The sequence below is a fragment of the Panthera onca genome, chromosome C2, assembly GCF_046562875.1.
Source record: "Panthera onca isolate mPanOnc1 chromosome C2, mPanOnc1 haplotype 2, whole genome shotgun sequence".
Taxonomy (NCBI): Eukaryota; Metazoa; Chordata; class Mammalia; order Carnivora; family Felidae; genus Panthera; species Panthera onca.
Window position 1 is genome coordinate 150,415,652 of NC_138347.1, and position 16,307 is coordinate 150,431,958.

At 45.2% G+C, this 16,307-nt stretch overlaps 2 long non-coding RNA genes and 1 pseudogene across 2 annotated transcripts; 1 reads left to right on the forward strand and 2 right to left on the reverse strand.

Moving 5' to 3' along the window:
* Nucleotides 1-1,028: 1,028 nt before the first annotated feature.
* LOC144617383 (uncharacterized) lies at nt 1,029-13,992 on the forward strand. Its single transcript, XR_013557796.1, has 2 exons — nt 1,029-1,107; nt 13,667-13,992. It is a non-coding gene; the product is annotated as an uncharacterized LOC144617383 (long non-coding RNA).
* On the reverse strand, nt 7,863-8,787 carry LOC132682939 (uncharacterized). Its single transcript, XR_009611945.3, has 2 exons — nt 8,419-8,787; nt 7,863-8,252 (listed from the first exon to the last, which is right to left on the reverse strand). It is a non-coding gene; the product is annotated as an uncharacterized LOC132682939 (long non-coding RNA).
* A 529-nt stretch (nt 13,993-14,521) lies between the features above and the next one.
* Nucleotides 14,522-15,046, reverse strand: LOC132682933 (large ribosomal subunit protein uL15 pseudogene; annotated as a pseudogene).
* Nucleotides 15,047-16,307: the final 1,261 nt, after the last annotated feature.

A 16,307-nucleotide genomic window follows, 5' to 3' on the forward strand; every position in this document is an offset into this window, starting at 1 on the left:
TCCTTCCAGCTGTGACCCTTGGGCCAGCCCCTTCCCTGCTCTGAGCCTCACACCCCTCACCAGGTTCTGAGCGGCAAGGAGGGAGATGTAAACCAAAGGGCACGTGGAAGTTACGGGCAAAGAGCCCTGTGGAGATGGGTGGCTGTTCTTCCAGAATCTAATTTTATTTGACTCCCGTGGTTTCTCCAGCCACCGTGACATTTTGGCAACATGGCGGTTCAGGAGTGGGGCTCTGGGGCCAGACGGCTGTGTTGAATCCTGGCTCCGCTAATCCCCAGCAGGGGGATCTCAGCCAGTAGCTCAACCTGCATGCTCCCCGCTGTCCTCACCCGTAAGTGGGTCGGTAATAGAACCATCTCAGCGGTCACGATGAGGAGTCAGTGAGTTAGTACACGTAAAGGCTTCAGACTATTCCCAGTGATAATCCCTGCCCTCAGAAGATGCTACTCTTGTGGGGCGCAGGCGGGAATAATGACCAGGGAGGCATCTAGGGTGCAGGGAATAGGCTGTTTCCTGATTTGGGTGCTAGTTTCACAGGTGTATTCTGTATATAAAAGCTCGTCAACCCGTGTGCAGAAGATACACGCACTTTCTCTGTATCACAGCTCAAGAAGGCGTCTTGTTTTCATTAATGCTTGGGAATGAGCAAAATTCCTAGGAAAACTCCAGACTTTCAAAGTCTATGGAATTGCTGGGGTCTAAGCCACATGTCCTAGGGAGATACCAGCCACTGCTACCCAGGTAATGTCTGGGTTAGAGGTAGGATAAGTAGAAAACTGCACTAAGGAATAGATGGGATGTGAAGATAGGCCAGGGCTGGCACATAGGAAGCAGAGAAGGGGGTGGCATCCAGACAGCCAGGAAGGCAGTGGGACCTCTTAGGCTGGATGGCAGGGGTGTGGCTGTGGATTCTTCTCCCCCACCCTCAGGAATCCTTTGTGACCGTTCCATGGCTCTGTGACATAGGCTTGGAACTCTCTGGAACACAGCACACACCTCAGGGCGCATTGCCAGAGGTAGCAGTGAGCTTCCGGCCTCAGGTGCTGGATGGCCATCTTCTTTCTGAGGAGCCAGGGGCTGACTGAGGAGGAGGCTGAGAGCCATTTGGTGAGTCCACCAGGAAATGGCTTATTAAAGGTTCCAAGAGAGACCAGAAAACTAGAAAATGTCTGAAAGGCACACTGGGCAGGAAGACGGAGCCAGCCAGCCAGGGTCCTTTCTGAGTCAGTTGTGAGTGGTTCTTGGATGACTGCCTAGTCTACATTGCATTGCCCCTCCCAGGAAGTTCCATATGGAAGTTCCATATGGCTTGGAAACCACTGGGCACATTTCACATAACCTAAATACCTCTTAGATTATCATCTTCCTCATTCAGGAGCTTAGTAGGTCTTAGATGCTCATATTTTAAGTTTTTTTGTGGCAGAGGCCAGGTTCTCCTCTCAAGATCCTTGAATCCATTAAAGCATTTAAGCTGAGAGATGCCGAGCCTGGCCTCTCCTGTTTACTTTTCCCTCCCCAGGCACCCGTGTTCCAGGGTGGGGCTCCACAGTCAAGATTACCAAGAAGTCCAGGGAAACAAAGTCATCATGCTTAAGAGTCCTCTCTCTGCCCTAGCACCTGTGAGTGAATGTGGAAGTCCAGAGGACCTTGAGATCCCTCTTTGATAGTGACCATGGATGGGCTCACACTGGGCCCTCAGACCGATGAAGATGGCAGACAGACCTTTCAGCCCCTCGCACCCAACATGGAAGCAATGTGGCACAGTGAGGCTGTGGATGTAGCCCAGAACTGACTTATAGGTGGAGTGATGGCAGGAAATGAGCCAAGGGATGGGGTGCCCAAACCATCCCGGCTTGCCTAGGAGGGAGGGGTTCCCCGGGACACTGGCCTTCCTGTGCTACCATCAGGAAAGTCCGAGGCAAACCCTGATGAGATGGTCATCCTACCAATAGATGAGGGCAAATTGTTTCCTGAGCCTCTGGCCACAGAATAGCAAGGCCCCCGAAGCAGAGAATAGAGGGAATAGAATGTCCTGAGGGAAGAGAGGTCCGAATGGAAGAAGCTCACCAGAGAAATAGAGCATCTTCTCTAAGGTAAGTTTCCATCTTAAGAAAAGAATGCTGGAAATTCTTTTAGGAATCCCTTATTAAGGGGTTGAAGATTTCAGGGAAATAGTCAAGTTTGAAGGGTCCCCACGTCCTGGCCCAAACCAGTAGACCACCACAGAGACAGTGAATTGGGAAACTCCCCAAAGTGAAATGGATCAGGATGGTCTAAGGTCTCCTATAACTGAGAGATATCCTTAAAGAGCAGATTTCTGGTCCCTTAAAGCTCAAAGAAAGAGCCACAGTGTCAGCCTCAAGACAATCCCATTGACAGGCCCTTTGCCTCAGCTTGGCTTCTAAGGTCTCATAGTTCTGTGCCCAAAGTATTACATATCTACAATGGTTTCTTCAATTTTACCTGCAAAGTTGTCCTATGTTTTAAAATACATATTTTGGGGGCACCTGGGTGGCTCAGTCAGTTAAGTGTCTAACTCTTGATCCCGGCTCAGGTCATGATACCATGGTTTGTGAGATCGAGTCCCACATTGTCAGGCTCTGCACCGACCGTGTGGAACCTGCTTGGGATTCTCCCTCTCCCTCTCTCTCTGCCCCTCCCCACTCGCTCTCTCTCTCTCTCTCTCAGAATAAATAAACATTAAAAGTGAAATAAAATACTTATTTTTTCAATTTCCTTCCTCCTACATTAGCACCAAGAATGAATACTATAGACCTTGTCCATTTTTGCCAACTGAATAAGTGTCAGGGTACGTAGATACACAGATTTTTTTTTTTTTCCTTTTCACACGTTAGATGTCGTATTAGTCATCGTCCGTTTGGGAAAAGAGAAACAACACTCTTAACAGAATTTGACATAAATAATTGGGTAAACATATTGGAAGCCCGAAAAAGTCAGAGGAAAGACAAAAGTAGCAACTGCGGGCCCAAGGCTGGGGACATAAAGGGCAAGGAGGTCACACGGACAGGGCATAGACTACAGAGCAAGGCTCATTGCATAGGTGGTGTGGACATCTCAGGAGCTTGGAGAAAGGGCCTCCAAGCGATGGACTGTAAGCACAGAGAAGAAACCCTTGCCCGGATGCCGGGGGGGACTAAGGTGTGCAACGAGGTTGGCTCAGGGAGGAAAGAATCTGGGAAAAGGAACCAACTGTGCTGTTCCTCGGATGCCACTGGGAGAAACAAGAGATGTAAAAGAAAGAAAAGATCCCTCCCCACCCTCCTCCTTCCAGTGCTTCTGGCAGAAGCTAACAGGGAGCCAGCTAGTAGAGGAACGCAGTTCACAGAATTCCAGCCCCGGCTTCACCAGTAGAGCAGTGTGGATTCAGAGCTCACACAGTGCACTGGCCAAGTCGAGACTCCCAATTTTTATTAACCATATTTCTTTGAATTTCCCATTACATCCAGCCTCCATTTTTCTTCAATGTAGTAATACGTTGATTTGTAGGAGTCTTCTATACATTGTGATAATCTTTGCGTAGGGTTGAGGCACACCGGTCCTCAACCCTAGCTTCAGAGTTGAATGACCTGAGTTCCGTGCCACGTTAATTAAATGAGAAACTCTACACGTGCCTGGGTACAGGTACTTTTTGAAACTATCCTCTTAAAAACTGAGAAGCAACTGAGGGCGGATGGGGGGCGGGAGGGAGGGGAGGGTGGGTGACGGGCACTGAGGAGGGCACCTGTTGGGATGAGCCCTGGGTGCTGTATGGAAACCAATTTGACAATAAATTTCATATTAAAAAAATAAAAATAAAAATAAATCAAAAAACAAACAAATAAATAAAACTATCCGGGTGATCTCCCAATGCCACCAGTAAGAAGGATCCAGGGGCTCCCAGAGAGAGCATCCCTGTTTCCTTCAACACTTTCAGTACTTGCTCCTTAGAGGACCTCACCCTTCTGTGCATCCTCTTAAGTGGAAATACAACCTACATGTTCTTCTTTCCTGGTCTGCTCCCTACCTGTGCACACAAAGTTACCCGGACACAGATGGCAATAAGGCAAGGGGCAAAAGGACATAGTGCCAACCTCTCCCTGAGCCAGCCAGTGCTGTCCCTTAACCAAGCACTCACAGGCAAAACAATAAACTCTTCAGAAATCAATAAAGACCTATGTTAATATATATCCCTTGTTCTTGAAGGGGAAAAAATCAATACTGTTAAAATGTCAGTTTAATCCCAAAGCGATCTGCAGATTCAATACCATCTCAACAAACTTCTGGCAGGTTTTTCTTCGGAAATGATGTTTCCTAAGGCTGCTGTAACAAATCGCCACAAAGCTGGTGGCTTGAAACAACGAAAAGGTAATAATCTCTCCCAGTTCTAGAGGCCAGAAGTCTGAAATCGGGATCACTGGGCCCAAACCAAGGTGTTGGCAGGACCTCTCTCCCGTCAGAGGCTCAAGGGGAGAATCTGTTCCTTGCTTCTCAGCTTCTGGTGGCTACCGGTGTTCCTTGGCTCGTGGCCACACCACGCCAATCTTGAAGGCTACCCTCTTGAAATCCCTCTTCACATCACGTTTATGGAAACATGTGACTGCATTTAGGACCCACCTGGATAATCCAGGATCACTTCCCCATCTCAAGATCCTTAATTTTTTCCAGATAAAGTAATAATCACTGGATCTTAATCACAGAGATTGAGACATAGATATCTCCTGGGGGCAATTTTTCCGCCCACCACAGAAACTGACATGCTGATCCTAAACATATGTGGAAATGCAAAGGAGTAAGAATAGCCAAAGCAATTTTGAAAAAGAATGAACCTGGAAAATGTATAATAACATATATGGAGCACTATTGTGAAGTTACAACGAGGTATTGGAACAAAGATTTAAAAATAGACTGTCTGGGAAGGGGTCTCGCAACAGGCTTACACACATATGATCGAGTGATTCATTCCATTCAGTGGGAAAAGAATTACCTTCCAATAAATGTTGCTGGATAAGTTGGCGAACCACAAAACCCCTAACTCACATCGCACTAAAAAGTGTTTTAAGATGGTTCACAGACCCAAATAGGAAAGCAACAATGATAAATATTCTAGAGGGAACATAGCAATTTATCTTTTCCATATGACATTTACGATCTTGGGTAAGTGAAGATTTCTTAAACGGACACGTGCAAAAGTGAAAAAAAAAAAAAAAGAGTGAACTAAGCATTCAAGACGCTAGAAAAATAGTAACAAAAAATCAGTAGCAGCCTTGATTTGAAAATAAAGAGCTAGCTGTTTCAAAATACTAACACCATTAATAAAAACCATTCACAAAGCAGTTGGGAGGTTGATGGATGGCTGATGGAAACGCAGGTGCTCCACTCCCTGGCCCCGGCCTCACTGCCACCTTTCTGTTCAGTTAGTGTCCCACCCCTTGGCAACAGGACTCCTGAAGGACGGGTGAAGGTCACAGGAAACCCAGAGTCACCTGCCAAGCCAGAGCGCGTCTTTATACATACAGATGTGTACAAATCTCAACCCCGCACCAGTGTTTATAGGGGAGACTTTCCAAACGAGCCAAGTGGGGCCCGGCCACTCCCAGCTGGGGGTTCTTCCCTGAGAAGACAAGGGCTGGAGCTCATGCTAAAGAAATAGTTACATGTGAAATTGAAGAACTGAGATGGGAAAGCTATAATGAATTACCTCCTGGCTTATAAAACGATGTCAGGATTTCTTGAGGAAAAAACTGATCAAAGAAACTGGAAACATGTTCTAGAGACCACGATAACTAGCAAGAGGGGCCTCGACCCCCGAGCAGGCCCCGACACAGCCATACGCAGGTCACCTATACGCTGGAAGCCCGGGTGAACTTGGATAGGAACGTTCTAGACGTCCTCCAGTAGAATGTATCCTTTGTGAGGCTCTTGTGGAAAACAACATTTCAGGGCTCTGGAATATTTTGTTTATACAATTCAAGACAAAAGAGAGGAAGAAAGTCCCCACAGTTTGCCAAAAATGCTTCCATTCCCTCAGAGAATTTTATCTGGAGCCTCCTCAAGGAAAGCAGGAGAGACGAAAAGCACCAAATATGCAACTCCTCCTGCACGGGTCATAAGAGTCAAACTCGTGTCCACAAAAAGCCAAGGACTCCAAAAATTCCACCTCAGATGACTGAAGTAACACAAGAGTTGCATAAAGAAGAATAAAGGTGGCAGGAGCAAGGAGGGATACTTAGAAAAACGGGAGAAGAAATGGACCGTCCAGAACGCGGTCAAGATGAGGCTTAGGCTAAGCAAAGACACAGCCTAGACTCTGAAATCTCAAACAAACAAAACATAATCCACATACAAATAGGAGGGCGCTTCTACGTCTGAACATAATGAGGTTGGAGAAAATCCTAGCACTGAAAATCCTGGAAATGTAAGTACAAGTTTCCGTGATGTCGTCCCATTGCAGCGTGCCAAAATATTTAGCCAGAGTTGAGTAAGAGGGAAAAGCCAGTGCACAGTTTAGCCCCCCAAAACAAAATTAGGTCGACTTCTAAAGATTCGGCCAATTCTTTGGGACTTCTGTGGGAGACGCTCTGTTGTTTTGGGGTTTTGATTTGGATGGCCAAGTAATATTTAATCAAGTCTTTGAATGGATGTAAATATATATGCTAAAAAAAAATAAATAAATAAACAGGATCAAGGAACCCTGGGAGAGGGAGGGGAAGTCAGAAGGGAGAAGACCTGGAATAAACATCACCCATTGCCTGAAAGTCAAGGACCAGAGCTTATGCTGGAGCTTAGGGAAACACTGAGTCCACAGAGCCTGGTGTTCCAAGCATGATGCATAAAAGTGATCCATAAGGGTGTTGGAAGAGAATGTTAAATCTTTCATCTTTGTTTATTTTTGTCCCCCACACACAAAAAAGGGCAGAAATTATGATTTTAAACTACCGACTATGTGGATTGACACTGGGGCCCTCCCTCGGAGAGCCCTGTGTCACGGGGGCTCTGTGGTTAGACTCCTTCATAATGCGAGGAGGTCACCAGCAGAACCATTCGATCGTTTGCAGTGTCCTGCAATGCGGCCTGTTCAATGGGTAGACAGAGTGTATTGTATAGTTTAAAATACTTGTAAAATAGTACAAAACAAGGTAGTCACTTAAAACATCACTGCAAAGAGAGTTAGTGAGGAAAATTGTAAATATGGGAGCACCCGGCTGGCTTAGTCGGTAGAGCATGTGACTCTTGATCTTGGGGTTGTGAGCTCAAAGCCCCATGCTGGGTGGAGAAATGACTTGAAAATAAAATATTAAAAAAAAAAGAAGGCAAAGAAAGAAAATTCTAAGTCTGGAAATAACAAGTGAACAAGAAAATGTCCTAGCAGAAACCTCTCCTAGACTGTCCTATGTGACAGCTACAAGCTCTGCGTGGCTATTGAGCACTTGAAATATTGCTTAGTGTGAACGAGGAAAGGAAGTTTACATTTTATTTCATTTTAATTAACTTAAATTTGTATTTAAAACCTGGTACTCTGTGGATCCTGAGAAACTTAACAGAAACCCATGGAGGAGGGGAAGGAAAAAAAAAAAAAAAAGAGGTTAGAGTGGGAGAGAGCCAAAGCATAAGAGACTGTTAAAAACTGAGAACAAACTGAGGGTTGATGGGGGGTGGGAGGGAGGGGGGGGTGGGAGGGAGGGGAGGGTGGGTGATGGGTATTGAGGAGGGCACCTTTTGGGATGAGCACTGGGTGTTGTATGGAAACCAATTTGACAATAAACTTCATATATTGAAAAAAAAAAAAAGAAGTCTCTCTAGTTTCCCACCAATAAAAATATGATATCTGTGGCTCAAAAAAATAAATAAATAAAACCTGGTACTCAATTCCATTACTGGAAACTTTTAATTTTTTTTTTAACGTTTATTTATTTTGAGAGAGAGAGAGACAGAGCACGAGCAGGGGAGGGGCAGAGACAGAGGGAGACACAGAATCCGAAGCAGACTCCAGGCTCCGAGCTGTTAGCACAGAGCCCAATGCGGGGCTCGAACCCACGAGCTGTGAGTTCCAAGACCCGAGCTGAAGTCGGATGCTTCACCGACGGAGCCACACAGGCACTCCTTACGTATACTTGAAATGACGAGTATGAAGCTATTCTGGCCAACTCACATTCTGAAATTGAAATACGGATCAGGAGCTTCCAATGAGTTTTTAGCAGTGGATGAAGATGTGCTGTTAGTGTAAAATACACACTGGGCTTCAAAGACAGGGTCTGAAGAATAGAAAGTATTTCATTAATCATCTTTAGATTATGTGTTGAAGTGGTAATATATGTAATACACAGGGGTTAAAAATATGTATCGCTAAAATTAATTTCACCTTTTAAAAACTGTTCCAATGTGGCTCTAAGACAATATAAAATTCCATGAGTGACTCACATGAAGTTCCCACTGGACAGACTTGGTTAAGACGATGTGCATTTTCCTGAACGAGAAATCCCCAACCAGGCCCCTCCAGGATCTTGGAAAATGTTCAACGTTGTCTACTCGCTTTGAAGTTCTTTGTTTGGTAACAAAGTCACCAACCAGAAAAGAGAAGAAAGAAAAACCAACACGGGCAAAGTGCAGGGGTCATTTACTCGGTGCCAGACGCATGCTCCCAAGGCCATCATTCAAATGGCAAAGCCCTTCAAACTTTCAAAGACAACGGAATGACTCTCACCCCACCGCCGCCCTCCCCACCTCCCAGAGCTATTACGAAGGTAAGTGAGACGCTATCTGTAGAAACACTGCGACATCTGCCCAAGGCCTGAGAGAATAGCAGCCAAGTATGCACTTTTCCACATGTTCTGTAATCATCACCGCACTCAGTGGGTAGACGATATCTCCATCTAATGGAAAACCACGGCACGCTGAGGCTGCGTCTCTATCACGTAGCTAACAGACAATGGCACCTAGACAGCCACTCGGAACTATCAGGGAGTTCACGGACACTGATGAGGTGGACGAGAGATCTCACTCTCCAGCAACAATTCTCAAATGAGACACGGAGGCTGGAGGTGTCTCTGCCCCTCTGATCTGCAGGTGGCCCTTCCTGGTCCTTGGAGGGTAGACATTCTCTGTGGGAGCAATAGATTCCATGACAGCCGGGAACGGGGAGAGAAACTTCCCGAACGTACTAGGTCTTTCCAGATCTTTTCTGGAAGGAGGCTGGTTCTTGAAAGCCAGGACCTCATTCTTGAGCTAGCTCTGCACGCTCGGGTATGCACCCGGGTGGCCTCAACATGGCCAATGCTCATTTGTCCAAAGCAACAGTTGACTCTCCAGGGCTGATTGAACCTCCAGCCGAGAAGCTGCCCTCATTCCCACAGCCCACAGCCCTCCGGCCGAATTCCTATTACCTCCAGCCCCGACTGCCTGTTTTTTCCCTTCTCTGTCATTACCAGAGGCAGGCCTGGCATGGGTGATAGAGAAGGACAGCATTCACTTCCAGCCATTGGTGGTGGTGCACAGGGCCCGCCCCAAGCCGTGGCTTCCAGGCCTGGACTTCTCTTTTGAAAGGTGGTAGTTTGACTTGGAATGAGGTGCGCCTGCACCTGCCAAGTTCAACACACAGTGGAGACAAACACGGCTCTATCCCTGAGAGGCCCCGCCTAAGGCAAGGCCCAGACAGGGCAGTTCAAATGGCGAACAGGGCGAGGGGGAGGCCCAGGCTCCAGAGCCGCTGGATAGAAGTGGGGAAATAGTGGTTGGAGGGCTGAGTGGCTGAAAAACAAGGAGGCAGCGGTTGACTTTCCGCTGTTGCCTGCCTCTATTCTCCAGTTAGCTACTTTCCCTTTGGCTTAAAGTAACCCTGTAAGCTTGATTTGATGTCTTGTGTTGTCCTTTGAACTGGTCCTCCTCAGGGAGGGTTGCCTGAGTTTCCAGGAGCTGGCAGGGCCTCAGAACAAAGCAAGCTCTGCCACACCCAGTCCCTTCCTCACGGGGCACAGGCCAGCACCCTGGGCTACAGCTCAGCCAAGGACCGCCTCTCCTCCGCTGGCTTTCACCCCTTCTCTGCCACCATTCACGGGGGTGGAGGGGAGAGGCTGGGTGGTTGGAGGGGAGCACCAAGGTTAAAAGAGATTCAGCCCAAATCAGCGACAGCCCTAGAATGCAGAAGAAAGTGCTAGCCCTGAGTTGTGTGACCTGGGAGAAAGGCAGGACAGAGCAGATCATATACCAGTTCTAGATGGCTCCTACCACCCCAGGATGCGTCAATTGCTCTGGCTTCCTTGAAGAGCTGTTTCAAGGTCTCCAAATGAGCTGATTTGAGGAGTTTTGTTTTGTTTTGTTTTGTTCTTAACATTTATTTATTTTTGAGAGAGAAAGAGTGAGCACAAGCAGGGGAGGAGCAGAGAGAGAGAGGGAGACACAGAATCCAAAGCAGGCTCCAGGCCCTGAGCTGTCAGCACAGAGCCTGATGCGGGGCTGGAACTCATGAACCATGAGATCATGACCCGAGCCAAAGTCGGACACATAACCGACTGAGTCCAGGCGCCTGGAGCTGATTTAATTTTTAGCTGCTATTTCCTAACAGAGGTGAATAAAAGACCCCAGGCAATTGCCTACCTGGATAGCAGAAAGGGTCCGTAGGGCCCATTCCTAGATCCAGATGAAGCTATCTGAAACACTAAATGGCTGCATAGTTACAGTTAAACTTCACAAATTATTACCGAATTACTAGTTCTACCAGTCCTGACACTTCTAATAGCAGCTTAATGGTTGTTTATGAAACTCTCCCCAGTTATGGCTGCTTAGCATATCAAAAGGCTTGGGAAATACCCCCCAGATAACCTTGGGAAGAGAGACAGGCACAACCATAATGGGTGACTTTGCTGGGCTAAACAAAGATCTCCAGAGGAGAGCAAACTCTAGTGAAGGTGAAAGCCATCCTTTAAATAAACCACAGATTTAAAAAGTGCCAAAACATAGACCTACAGAGGAGCCACCATACAATATTCAACAACTCTCTTCTAAGTAATTTTAAATACTGAAACAAATGTTCTGCCCTCGGACTCCTTATTATGTAATTCCCACTGTGATGACAAGGAAAGTCTCATATGTACATGTTACAAGATTATAAACACAAAACCCTGTGTACTGTACCCTCTGGACAAGTAAAGGGATTTTAACCCCGAATATTCACCAAGTTTGATTCTCCCCTTTGCTGTCTTTAGAATATAGCAGTTGAATAGAGAGAGAGAAGATACCCCTCGGCTGCCAGTCATGGCTCCATTGAGATTTTACTGCATGTCAGGTGCTTTACGTACATATTCCTCTAATCTTTAGAATAGCTCTTGGTGTTTTTCCTCCCATTTTACAGATGAGGCACTGAAGGATCCAAAAGGCTTATGTAACATGCCATAATTACGGGGCTTAAAAGTGCCCAAAGCCAGGATTTAACCAGGGGGCATCAAACTCCAGATCCCATGGCTTGATCACTATGCAACACTTCCCTAATTTGATAGTCAACTAATTTGTTGACTACTGATTTGAAGTTTTAGCTATCTAATTTACTTTCCTGATTGGGACGGAGCAGAAATTGTGGAGGCACCACCAGGATCCGCCTCAGATGTTTTTACCATTTCTATGTTCCCCTCCCCCAGCTTCAATGCACCTTTACCTTTGAATTCATTTGCCACAAATTTGCAAGAAGTTTTGCAACAAAGTCCCACAAATTTGGTGGTTTAAAACAGTATGTATTTACCTCCTTAACAGTTCTAGAAGTCAGAAGGCCAAAATAGGTCTCATGGGATTAAAATCAGTATTTCAAGCCTCTATTTCTTCCAGAGGCTCTAGAGGAGAACCCATTTCTTGCCTTTTCTGGTTTCTAGAGGCTTCCTTCATTCATTGGCTCATGGCCCCTCCATGTGTAAAGCCAGCAGTGGCATCATTCTGAACTCGGCATCTGCCGTCACATCTCTGACTCTCCCGCCTCCCTCTTTCAGTTATAAGAATCCTGGTGATAACATTGGGACCCCAGGATAATACAGGATAATCTCTCCATCTCAAGATCCTTATTTTAGTCATATCTGCAAAGTCTCTTTTGTTATCTAAGATAAAGTATTCACGGGTTCTGGGGATTAGGATGTGGAATTCTTTGGGGGTCATTATTCCACCCACCACACCTAATGGATGCAACAGTTTCTTTTCCAAGGACTTCCCTTCAGCTCCTGGAGCCACTTTGCCCCAGTGCACAGAGAGCTAGAAGTTCCTGTTGCTAACTGTCCTGGTTTGCCCCAGGCTGAGGGGTTCCGGAACATGAGACTTTTACTGCTAAAACCAAGATAGTCCTGGACCAACTAGAGGGGTTGGCTGCCCTACCCTAGAGCCAATGACTGATGGTGATACGTTGTGAAACCCAACTCACTTGCCTCAACAAAGACAAATTCTGAGGGCTGATTTATACTCCAGACTTTCCCTAGAAGATCAGGCTTAGGTTTCTGACTCTGCCTAAAATCACATCCTTGCCTCTCCCATCCCTGTCCTTCTTCCCCATTCCCTCAGTAAATTCTACTGGAAGCATTTCCTTAGCAAACCGCCTACACACCAATCTTCATCTCAAGACCCTCCATTGTGGTGACCCGCCTAAAAGGGGGGGAGGGGCACAGGAGAAGGAATAATAGCTTTGTTTCCATTTATTCAACAAACATTATTAAACTCCTATAATGTATCAGGTCCTACATTGGGGATGAAGAGTCACACAGAAGCCAAACCCAATCCTCAGGAGGCTCCCTTAAAAAAAACAAAGAGATAACTGAGTAGAACAATACAATGTGATAAGCATAGAGAGAGACATTCAAAGAAGATCACAGAAAAACAAACGAAGGGTGCAAACTACAAGGGAAGAGGTACAGGCAAGCATTGATCATCAAGGAAGCTTGGACTTTTTTTTTTAGAGGGAGAGTATGAGCAGGGGAGAAGGTCAGAGGGAAAGACAGAAGAGAGAATCTTAAGCAGGTTCCACACTCAGCACAGAGCCCAACATAGGGCTTCATCCTATGACCCTGAAATCATGACCTGAGCCCAAATCAAGAGTTGGGATACTCAATCAACTGAGCCACGAGGTACCCCAAGAAGCTTGGACTCCTTAAAAGCTACTCAAAACCGTTAAAGGTGACACACATTTCAACCAATTTTTGTAAGTCAGAGGGAAAATCTCTCTGAAGATAGGAGATGGACAATAGGAAAGAAAAAAAAAATCAGAGAATCATACAAACCAGAAGTTCCAACATCTGAATGATAGAAGTTACAGAAAGAGAACACAGAAAACAGGAAAAAATTTTCAATGAGATAAGGAAATCCTCAAAATTGCAAAATATATCACCAAAAAGTGAAAGGACCACCAATGACCTAGAATGACAAGTGAAAAGACTCAGTAAAAGTGTATCTGTAAAATTTCAGAACCTCAAGAACAAAGCAAAGACTCCAAAGCTTCCAGAAAAAATTTAGTTAGGTACATACAAAAGCCACATTGAAATCTCATAGACACGATTGGTCTATGGTCTATGCCTTCAAACATCTAACAAATAATTATTCCCAGCCTGGAATTCTATGCCCACAAACTGTCAATCATGTGTGAGTTTAAAATATATTTTAATGCATTCAGGAAACCTAAAACTTTTTATCTCCTGCCTTTTCTTAGAAAGCTACTGCTGACATGTTCCAGAAAAAATAAGGAAGAAAATGAAGAGAAAGGAAAACATGGAGCCCAAGAAAGAAAGAACCCAAAGGAGGAATGACAGCTACATAGTAGGCTTAAAGAGTGACCATTTCAGGAGAAGTAAACTCGTAGAATAGTGTTTGGGGCTTTTTAAAATACACTTCTAACTACCTAAAAAATCATGTTAATACACTGATTCATCTGATGAAGCATTTGAGAAAAAAATTTAAGGATCAGGACACAGGTAATCAGTTGAAAAAGGAAACAATTATTAACACCAAGAAGAAATAAATAAAAAGGAAATATCATTATAGTGTCTTCCTGTACCCTGTCATAAACAGTATTTGTAGAAAGCTAATGATGAAGAATGCAAACTGACTATTGAATAAACCCAAAGTTTACAAACATATAAATAAATAGGTGTAGTTGGTGTTACAAGCTGAATGGTATCCAAAATTCATATATCAAAGCCCTAATCCCCAGTACTTCAGAATGTGACTATATTTGGAGATAGAATTTTAAATCCAATATGATATGTCTTTATTAAAAAAAAAAAGGACATTAAGACACAGATGGGTACAAAGGGAAGACCATTTGAAGACACCAGAAGAAAATGGGCGTCTACCAACCCAGAAGAGAGGCATCAGGAGGAACCAACTTTACTGATGCCATGATCTTGGACTACCAGCCTCCAGAACTGTGAGGAAATAAATTTCTGTTGTTCAAGCCTCCCAGTCTGTGGTGCTTTGTTATGGTGGCCCTAGCAGATTAAGACAGATGGGAAACATGTAAGTCAAATCTTCCTAAATTATAATAGAAAGTCATTGTGCAAAAATATCCAAAACTGGTAAATCAAGAAGCTTAAAACATGAATATAAACATATTTTTTAAAGTACTTGCTAGCTTTTAATGGACCTCCTTCCATGTGGCTTCAAACTACCAAGACATAGACCCCCACACACCCTTAATCTTCTCAGCTCTTCTACTGAAGAATTTGGCCTTCACGATGACAGGCTATTTGGGGAGCTTTTCCTTTCCCAAAATTTGGCAGTAGCCAGATCACAGCACATCAACGATGGGAGAGACTCCAGTCTCGGTTCTGGTACCATTTGCCCATGTCTGCTCACTGACCAGGGTCCACAGTTTATTGAGGTTGACAGTTGGGCAGAAGCTCTGCTTCCTCTTGAGGAGGTGATGCCTCGTTCCAACTTTTCCAAAGTAACCTGGGTGATATTTGCCGAAGTTGATCCTGTGGTGATGCATGCCACCAGCATTTCCCCAGCCCCCTGGGTGCTTCGGGTGATGGCCCACGCAGCCATGGCTCATGTGGTCCTGAAGTTTCTGGGTCTTCCTCAGGCTGGATGGCAATGTTGGAATTTTTTTTTTTTTTTTTTTTTAATTTTTATGTTTGAGAAAGAGCGCAAATGAGGGAGGGGCAGAGAGAGACAGTGACACAGAATCCGAAGCAGGCCCTGAACTGTTAGCACTGAGCACAGGGCAGGGCTCGAACCCAGGAACCGCGAGATCATGACCTGAGCCTGACTGAGCCCCCCAGGAGGTTAGGCTTCCGACTTCCGCTCAGATTCTGTCTCTCTGAGCAACCCCCTTCGTGCTCGGTCTCTGTCTCTAAAACATAAATAAAAAATCTTAAAAAAAAAAAACTAAAAGCTAAAGGAGGTTAAAGAGTTGCCTGGGAGGGCTGGGGGGGCGGGGGAGGGGAGGGGAGGGGGGCGCCTGAATGGCCCAGTCGGTTGAGCACTGACTTGGGCTCAGGTCATGATCTGACAGCTCGTGGTTGGTTCAAGTCCTGCATCAGGCTCTGTGCTGCCAGCTCGGAGCCTGGAGCCTGCTTCAGATTCTGTGTCTCCCTCTCTCTCTGCCCCTCCCCTGCTCATGCTCTGTCTCTCTCTGTCTCTCAAAAATAAATAAATGTTAAAAAAAATAATTAAAAAAAAAGTTGCCTCAGAAGATTGAGGCAGGGTCCCACACTCCACCTTGAATCCTTAAAGACAGATGTATTTCAGAATTCAGATATTTTCCTATCTTTAAAAGATAATATTCACTTACTATATCATAAGCACACAATTATGTGCACATAATTAGGGACAGCATCCCATAATTAACACAATAATTTTGCAAAAGGATTTTAAGTTTAGGTCAGGTTTTGCCACCAGAATGAGCTTTGGTGCTAGGGTACCCCCTGAAACTCAATTTTCAAAGCTTTTTTTGATTAAAAAACATGCAAAGCAGTGACTGTAATCTTGTGTTTGATATTTTTAACCATGTATAGCACTTTGATAAAAATCAAAATCATTTTTGAAAAGGCTACTCTGGCAGAAGTGTGGAAGGAGATATGGGGGAGTGGAATTATACCAGGGGCAAGAGGAGAGTCAGAGACTCACGAGAGAGCCCACGTGATAATGAAGCCCGGATGTAACAATGGCAAGTGAGGCAACAACGATGGGTAAAAAAAGGGAAAGAACGATGGATTTCAGAGATCTTGTGAACAAATCAAATGGGATGGGTAAGAGAGGAGGAATAATAATGGACAAAACTCCAACTCTTAACTTGGGAAGTTGTGTCGAGGTGCCAGCACTGAATGGAGAAGAAAGAAGGATAGGAC